Source organism: Ochotona princeps, chromosome 9, assembly GCF_030435755.1.
Source record: "Ochotona princeps isolate mOchPri1 chromosome 9, mOchPri1.hap1, whole genome shotgun sequence".
NCBI classification, from domain to species: Eukaryota; Metazoa; Chordata; class Mammalia; order Lagomorpha; family Ochotonidae; genus Ochotona; species Ochotona princeps.
This window is the reverse complement of record NC_080840.1, coordinates 21990698-22000009: the sequence shown is the minus strand read 5'-3', so window position 1 is coordinate 22000009 and position 9312 is coordinate 21990698.

Below are 9312 nucleotides of genomic sequence, written 5' to 3'. Positions count from 1 at the left end.
CTCTCTCTCTCTGTGTCTTTCCTAATTTTTTTTTCTCTCTCCCTATTGAAAATATATGTATGCATATATACACACAAAGATTTCTATAATAAATGGAAGTAGCTTGTAGCTATTTCATATCCATTTTCACAGATTTTAACAATTCAACAAATGATAGCAAGAAAAATATTTCAGAATAAATAACTCTTGGGATTGATCAAATATAAGCAGCAGAATTCTTTCAACGTTTTCATTTGATTTGTAGAATAGGAATTATAGAAAAGTATTGCTTTTTCTACCCATTTTTTCCCCTGTGTCAGAAACCATGAGCTCAAATTAAAACGTATTTCTACATAAGCACTTAAACTGTAGTGTTTGGGGAACTAGCTTATATATGCTACTTATTGTTTACTTCTGTTGATATCTTCTTATAACATTAATTATGCTTGAGTTCAGGAAAGAATAATTGTCATGAATTAATGACTAGCTGATGATATTCACAGGTACAAAGAGGAATGTGATATAATTCTAGACATGTTTATTACAAGAAGGTTAATGATGACAGTCAAGGATACATGCATGTTTCCTTGAGAAAATATGTAAACAGAATTGGCTGAAAATATCCTCATGTTTCTATGAAACAACAATTTAGAAGTGCGTATTACTTTCAAATTCAGAAGGTGGTCAAATATGGAAGTAGAACAGTCATCAGATACTTTAAAAGCTTGTTTTCCCAGTGTCCAAACCCTTGTTTCTACCAGGCTGTTCAGACTATCCCAGAATATGGACTGTAGAAGGCAGTTCCTGTCTCTGTTGCTTTGCCTCCAAATGCCTTTGTCTAGGTCTGTAAAACTGTGTCCACTTGTTTCATCCCTGTCTTCAAGTGCAGCTCAATTCCTTAATTCTGTCTCCTTTGCTCTTACTAATGTTAGCAACAAAAATATGAAACACCTCAGTAATAAAATTGAGACACAAAATGTTACTATCTGTGTGTCTGAAAAAAAATACAGAATGTCTCTAAGGCTATATAGGAGGAACAGTAAGCCTGACATATACCTTCACCCAAGAAGAATGGACACTAGCAATGGTGGACACACTAGCGACACACCACCTACAAAACTAGTGCCAGAAGCCAACAGGCAGGATCTGTTTGAGAAATTACTTTCGCCACAAGTGAAATCATGCTGTAACACTAACACAATAGCTGGGAAAGTTGTCTTAGAATAGCTCTGCCTTAACTGGGGGAAAATCTGCAATGTTTTTCATGCTAAGTATGTACTGTCTAGCCGATGATCAAAAATCTTAACTAAATATATTTATTGAATGCAAGTTTGAAACTATTTTTTAAAATAATTGAATGTAATAGTAATACTACAGTAGGAGCATGCAAATATAATTCTGAAACAAATTTGGTTTTGGCAAATTTCACAACATTTGATAAAAAGTAGAATTTTTGTTTCTCATACATCTGTAAACAAGTTCTCTAGATTGAAGTCTAACATTTGAGAGGAAATATTGGTTAAAGCCTCATGGTAAATTAAAAAGTATTGCGATCACCTACCATCTGGTGATTGTTTACAAGATGAATTGAACAGGGATCAAGGCATCTCTATTGGGATTAAATAAGTCTGTTAGAAGGAGTGAGAATGCACAAATATTCTCTACAAGAATTACAGTCAGTGTCCCCATTTCACGTGATAAGAGAAGTGGAATTTACATACAGCAGTATGCACTCAGCTTTTCCTTCAGCTCTGCCACATGTGACTACAGATTCAGTGCTTTCACAGAAATTTGTGTGTGTGTGTGTCTGAGGGTTGAGCACGTTTGACATCCAGGTGAATCATTTTTAAAAATTCTGGACAATCAAAATAATCTATGAGTGTGATTACATATGACTAATATGAAAAAAACTATGATTTTGGAAAAAATATTACAAGTATAGCTATATTGCTTGTGATGGAAACGAACATATATGTCCCAAGAGGAAAACACTAAAACGGTATAGCATAGACTTTAGGATTTATATATAAGAAATAATACATCCATCACAAATAATACATCTATCACAAATTGCTAGCATGTAATATTAAATATCAGCATTTGTGTACATGTTTATTTTATTCATTTAGAGTCTCCTGCTTCCTTCCAGAAGTTTTTATTATTTATTTATTTATTTATTTTAAGAATCACAAATCAGAATGAAACTGTGTTAGTGTTACTGAGGCAAAATGGTACATGATAGATTTGGAATCAGAGTCTGAATTGGAACCAAGAAAAGAAAAATACCTCCTTTATGTCATTGTGGAAGATATAATTAACAGTATTTATTATCTTAGATATGTCATGCTTCAATCAAAAGTACCTAATGGAGAATTTTCCTCAGTTCTGTCTTATAACACATTGTACTTGCTTGATTAGCCCATGTTCAAGGATGTTGATCATGTTACCTATTTAAATCTGAACAACAATTTCATTTGTTTTATATTTAAATTTGTTGAAACTATTTCAATTTGTTGATGGGGTAGTATATTAAACAAAATAATCAAATCAAAACAAAACAAATAATCAAAACAAAATAATCAATACAAAACAATAATCAAAATAAAACAAATAAAAAACTCACCTATTTCATTTTATTTGCTTCCAGATTGGGACATCTCCTTTTCTAAGTTTTCAAAGCCCTCTTAACGCCTTCCATGTTCCCTTTCAAAGACAGACTAGACTACTTGCTTTAAATCTGGTAGTTTAATATTTGAAATGAAAATACATTGGTGCAAGGATAAAAGACCACTGCTCCTAGCATATTCTGTAGCTAAAATAAGAAACTAATTGCACAATTAACAAAAGAAATATTTGTCAAAGTTTCTCTTGCCTGTGAGAGGTCATGAGAGCAGGCTCTAGATTGTTATGAAATTTATACATGAATATAAGGAATGCTTGTGAGAACTTCAAAGGCTTCAATTTCTCCTTATACCGTCCTCTTAAAATTTGTCCTGTTTGCAAGGTAAGCTAATGCCGGAAGTTTGTGACTCTACTGTCTAAAATGAGCTGCTTTTGCAACACTTATCTTAAGTGAAGAGGGTTCAGAGGGATGCTGTGCCCTAGACATTTCGAAAAACTGTCCTCACATAACTATATAATGATTCCAAAGAATTATTGAATTTTTCTACTGAATTAACATTTGCACTCTGATGATAGTTGATAGTAAAAAAAAATAATAACAATAATGGTGGTTACAGCTGCTGGTGGTTTGTCCAAGTTATGTCAGTGGCCCAAGAGTCTACTTCCTGTTTTGGAGGAATCAGCAGCCTATAAATTGTTATTAAGATTTTTTTTTTTAAAAGGTGAGATGTGTATTGGCAGAAATGGGAAAGGAAGAGGAAGAAGTTGAGTAAGGGGGCATTTTAGGTTGCTCTTATGGAAACAAAAGAAAATAACCTCAATCATTGGGGAAATTATTTTGCAGTAATTGCCATTTTGAAAGTACAAGTTCACCTGCACCCTATCTATTTCATAATCAAAGACAATTGCTACATGGACAACCACATGTATCATTGTTAGAGTTGTTGACTGAATTTCATAATTTTATGTTGAAGACTATTTTTATATGAGAAAATAATTGGAAAACAAATTGATTATTCAAATTTTGGTATGTCACAAGCATTTTCTAGGAAAGTAAACAAAGAAATGAGGCTAGTGAGAGAAAACAAATAATAATATTTATTGCCAGGAATAAGATTCAAACATTGAACAAAAATACAGGATTGTGGAGAAATTTATTTCACCATAATTTTGCCAACTTCCAAAATACTTACAATCACATTTCAAAAACATTATAGGATGATTTATTTTCAAGTGCAGAAGATTTAAACTAATGTTGCCAAGGTAATATATGAGTTTTAAAAAATTTAATGGTAGAGAAAAAATGCTACAAAATTATGCAAGGATAAATGACATTATGGTAAGCGAAATGACGCCACCTCAGGGGAAGGCAGTGTGTAAGTATGCTTTCTGTAAAATATAGAAAAATCCCCTACACTATGCAGAAACAGACCAAAGCAGTAGATATCAATGTTGTTTATTAAGGTATGAACAGTAAGTATCAGAAGACTCATGTAGAATATTTTAAAGGTGTACAAGTTAAAAGATCTATAAAAAAAGGCGATGGTTTTAGGTAAAATAAAATTGTCTGTATTTGGAATTTGTGCTAATGAGTAGACATCAGTTGCTATTGCCACAAAAGCAACGAATAGGCAAGTATATTGAAATGATGAATAGGTTAACTTGTCTGATTATAGTAATCATTTTTATTGTTTTCATGTTATCCCTATTTGTTATGTAGCTAAAATACACAGATTGAAATTCATTTTTCTAGAAAACACAAATAATTGATCTTTTCAAAGTGAATTGTAGAGTATAACAAAATCAAAGCATTCTATGCTGTAATTTAGGATTCTACACTGTAACCAATCTTTAAGAAATTCCTACTTTGTTGTGTTGTTTGAATATTGAAGAGGTCTTTCATAATTATCTTTTAAAAACATTAATATATTCATTCCTTTCTCTCCAACATAGCCACATGGAGTTAGAATATTAATGTGTTTTATACAAAGCCATATTATCAGGTATGAAAATTCAGTCACATATCTGAGAAAACAGTTTCATTTTTTTTAAAAAGATTTATTTATTTTTATTGGAAAGGCAGATATACAGAGAGGAGGAGAGACAGAGAGGAAGATTTTCCATCCGTTGATTCACTCCCCAAGTGAGCACAACGGCCGGTGCTGCGCCAATCTGAAGCTGGGAACCAGGAACCTCTTCCAGGTCTCCCACACGGGTGCAGGGTCCCAAAGCACTGGGCTGTCCTCAACTGCTTTCCAGGCCACAGGCAGGGAGCTAGATGGGAAATGGAGCAGCCGCGATTAGAACTGGCGGCTTTATGGGATTCAGGCGCTTTCAAGGCGAGGACTTTAGCCACTAGACCACGCCGCCGGGCCCGACAGCTTCAGTTTTTTAAAGTAGGTACTGAAACAGCTTGTGAAAATGTTTAACATTAAACTTTCTGCTCACTAGTTACTTTGGGTATAGAATACAGTTATTCATCATGAAAACTGATTCTAGTAACTGCGGTTTTATAAAAGCAAATTATAGGGCCTGGCACAGTAGCCTAGCAGCTAAAGTCCTTGCCTTGTATGCCCTGGGATCCTTTATGGGCTCCAGTTCTAATTTCCCATTCAAATCCCTGCTTGTGGCCTGGGAAAGCAGTTGAGGATAGCCTAAAGCATTGGGACCCTGCACCCATGTGGAAGACCCGGAAAAAGCTTCTGGCTTCTGGCTTAGAATTGGTTCAGCTCAGGCTTCAACGCTATAAACTGCTAAATACTAAAAAAAAAAAAAAAATAGACACGAGACAGCTGAATAGTAATCTATAACCATTTTAAGGTGTATAGCAGCCGGTTGTATGTAAACTAATAATTGAAATGTCAATGTAGAAGTCACAGGATGTGGTTCAGAACTTACATTCTTTTTTTAATTTCTCTTTTAACATATTGGTTACTCATTACCATGTCAACTAATTCCATAACGTTATAAATTGTTACTGATGTAATGTCGGGGCTTTTAATTGATCGGGATGATACTCTGCCGGCTCTACCTTCACACCAGAGATTGTCTCCCCAAGAAACTGTTGAACTTATCTGGTATCATTTTTTCAAAAAGATTTTTATGTTTCCTTTTTGTCAACCACGTGCTGGTTACTTAGTGCTGTATTTTTTCATGGTGCTGCAATTTGTTGTTGAATCTGTGGCTGTTCTAACTCATACCACTTGTTGACCTTGTTTCATGGCTTCGTATTTGTGGAAGCTCATAATGATGGCATGCTGGGGTCTGTTATATACAGATTTTGGGGAAATAATGGAACGTGCATCCCTGCTTTCAGATGAAAGAAAGATTCCCAATGCAACTGCTGGAAATGTGTAGACAATGGTATGCTAGCCTGTCCAATATTGTCTGTACCAGCAATGTAGGGGCACACTGAAATAAGAGACTGATGGAATTATGACTCCTTATGAAGGGCTATACTTTTGCAGAACATGGGGAAATTCTGTTGAGGAGTGGAAGTTTGAGGGGGAATCCCAGTCTATATGAAATTGTACCACAAAATTCAAAATTAAAAAAAGTAGTGGTTCATTAATTGTAATGAAATATTGGCATTTATATTATTAAAATAAGCTGTATTAGTACTTTACAGTTTCTTTTCATAAATTTGACTTTCATGATAAAAATATTTATATGAAAAGCAAAAAATTAATGTGTCCTTGATATAACATATAATGAATATTGGTGAATATAATCAGTAAACACAGAATTCTCCATACTCTGTGAAAATTTCAAGAACATAATAATTCCAGAAAGAGAAATTGTGAGGAAATCTGCTTTATTGTGTCTTCATTGTCATAAAGCATGGGAAATGTCTTTATTTACCTGTAGCTGATCCAGCTTTCAGAACAAATCTTTCAAGGAGACATTGCTAGGTTGTCATCTGTCATGAATAATTTTGTACTCCTAGACCTGGTATTTCCAAAAGCATGAAAGTACTACTTAATAGCCTTATCTTCTGACACCAGAAGACACTAAAATCTAATGCCAGATATTTGCCAGTCTTTTTTCCCAAAGTAAGGAGGTTTATTTTTTAACTTTGTATAAGTCATTAAATCTCACTATAGTTCAGTTTCCCATTGTAAAAAAATATTTTCTTCTAATCTTATTAATTATAATATACCAGGAATATTAATTATGAAAAAATGATGACTCGTGTTTAATTTACAAGTTCTAGCAAAAAAATAACAGAACATATTAGCTACAGTTTACTACAGCTACACATATGCATACAGACATAATGGACAGTGAAAATGTTAGAAGGTTTTGAAGACAATATAGTTTAAAATATTATCACTCTAAGAATAACATAAAAGGTATAGAAATATAAATCAATGTGGACACAATGTTATCCTGGAAAAGTAAATATTGTGGTATAAAATAAAATAGGAAAATAATATTGCATTTGAAACATTGCAAACTTCAAAGATCATGGTCTCTCATGTATAAGGGAGTCTCATCCCATACATGGTTGTGATACAGTCGTCCCACTGTAGAGTCCTGATTGGTCCCACTGCTTTGAGTCCTGATTGGTCCACTCTTTACCTGCTTCCATTGTAATGTGCCTAAAAAGCAGCAGTAGGTAGCTCATACATCACCCTCCATGGAGATCTGGATGGATGGCCAGGTTCTTGGGATGGACCTGATGAAAACCTAGCTATTGGGAAAGTAAATAGGGAGATGGAAATTTTTCTTTCACTTTTTCATCTACCTCTTTCTCCATTTCTCATCTCCATCTCCCACCCCCAATTTGGCCTTTCTATAATAAGTGAATCTTTCAAGAAAAGGAACAATCCAAATAAAAATTAGGAGAAAAAAAGACTTAAAACACATTTCCCCAAGTTAGGTTCAAACCTTTTATCTTTCCATATCTGTTTATTATGAAGGCTGTAACATAATGCGTTAGTTTCTAAATTACTATTTTTAAAGTTGTGTTATACTTACACTTACTTTAAGACTTGGGAAGTAACCAAATACATTATTAGGAAATCTGGACAATTTTGAATATTATAATGCAATTGTATTTCCACAGTATGGTATTGTTTCTGCCTATAACTAATTAACATGATCTGCATGTAATGAGGATGATAATAACTTCATCTAAGACGTGTTGATGGTTTAGCATACACATTGGCTTGGTGCCAATCATGTTATTCAATATCTTTAAGCCTATGACATCATTGGGCTAAATAAATTAAAAATGCTAAGAATACATGTCCCTGTGTCATTGTCCCTGGAACAACACAAAAAGCATGATATGCAAGGAATGGCCTCTCTCTTTGACATATGATTAACTATTAAATATGAGGATTCAGGTATGCAATACAGAAGTCTAACTATGCTCCTGTACATCTCATTCCAAAAATCTTGCAGAATTGCACTGTTTCTAAGTTTGTACTAATTTAACAGGCTGTTGAGCAACAATATTTCCACCTAAAAAGAGCCTCTTCACCACTTGTAGGCAGATAAAAGAATTGAAAGTAAAATAACTGATCAGGCAACTCAGGAGGCTGCTGAGGCTTAAATTCTTAATTGGGTTAATCTTATTTTTTCTGATTTCTGAAATAGATCAGTGTTTTTCCTCCTGTCAAAAGTAAACAATAGCAGTAGAAATCTGAACACAGACATTTTACATAACTTTTAGGAAAAAAAAAAGCATACGTTCTACTTTTCACCTTTCCTTTTAGTTACTTGATTTCAATTACAAAGGCAAGGTTATATAGAAAATATGTAGCTTAATTAGGCTGGAAATATGAAAACATACTGAAGTCCTGCTGTGAATATTAATCATATAAAACAAAAACATCTTTTAGAGTTAATAAAAAATCTTTTAGAGTTAATAAAAAAGACAGACAGAGGTTGATTTTCAGTTCTCTGCTGTGTTTTTGTGTTTGAGTATATTTTCATTTAACAAGTTCAGAGAATTGTGCAAAAGTAGTTATATATTCAACTTAAGCTTGAATAGGTTCTTTAGGTCATACCACAATTTTCATATTAAATGGGTATTTTACCTCTGTTCTTTTTTTGAATTTACAGTTTTTTGAACAAAAATTCAGAAACAAAATATGTCTCTCATTTGATTTTGACCATGCCACTAAAGCAGTATGCAGATAGAATAATGCAGATTTATACAGAAAGAAATTTTCAATTGAAATTTGGAATTTCTAATGTTGTTTCAATCAGAGCAAAACAGTGGAACAAAAATATGAATGTTAAACTTTCCTTCACACACACTGTGGGTAAAGAAGACAAAAACAAAAATTAGAAATTTTAGAAATGATGGTCAAGTTAGAGAAAATTTAATTTTGCAGTTAATCAGTAAAACTTCAAATATGTCTATTATATATTCATTTATTGTATACTATATGGCTTTTGCTGGGCATTGTGCTAAATGGTTTGAATGCAAATTAAGGATCTAGCTTAGAAACAAGACAGCAATGCCAAAAGCAAAGTGCATTAAGCTAATAGCATAGTTTAGGACAGTGTGCTGTGTGGAAGAACCAAGAACTTTTTTTGTTGCAACGTTATCAAACCAAATTTGTGTATGCATATGTATTTTAAGTATTTATTTTCTTTGCAAAGATATATTCAGGCATACTATACAGTTCTGTAATATAGTTGAAGTATCCTTATGTAAACCAAACACCAATATCTGTTAATTTTCTTTTCATATTT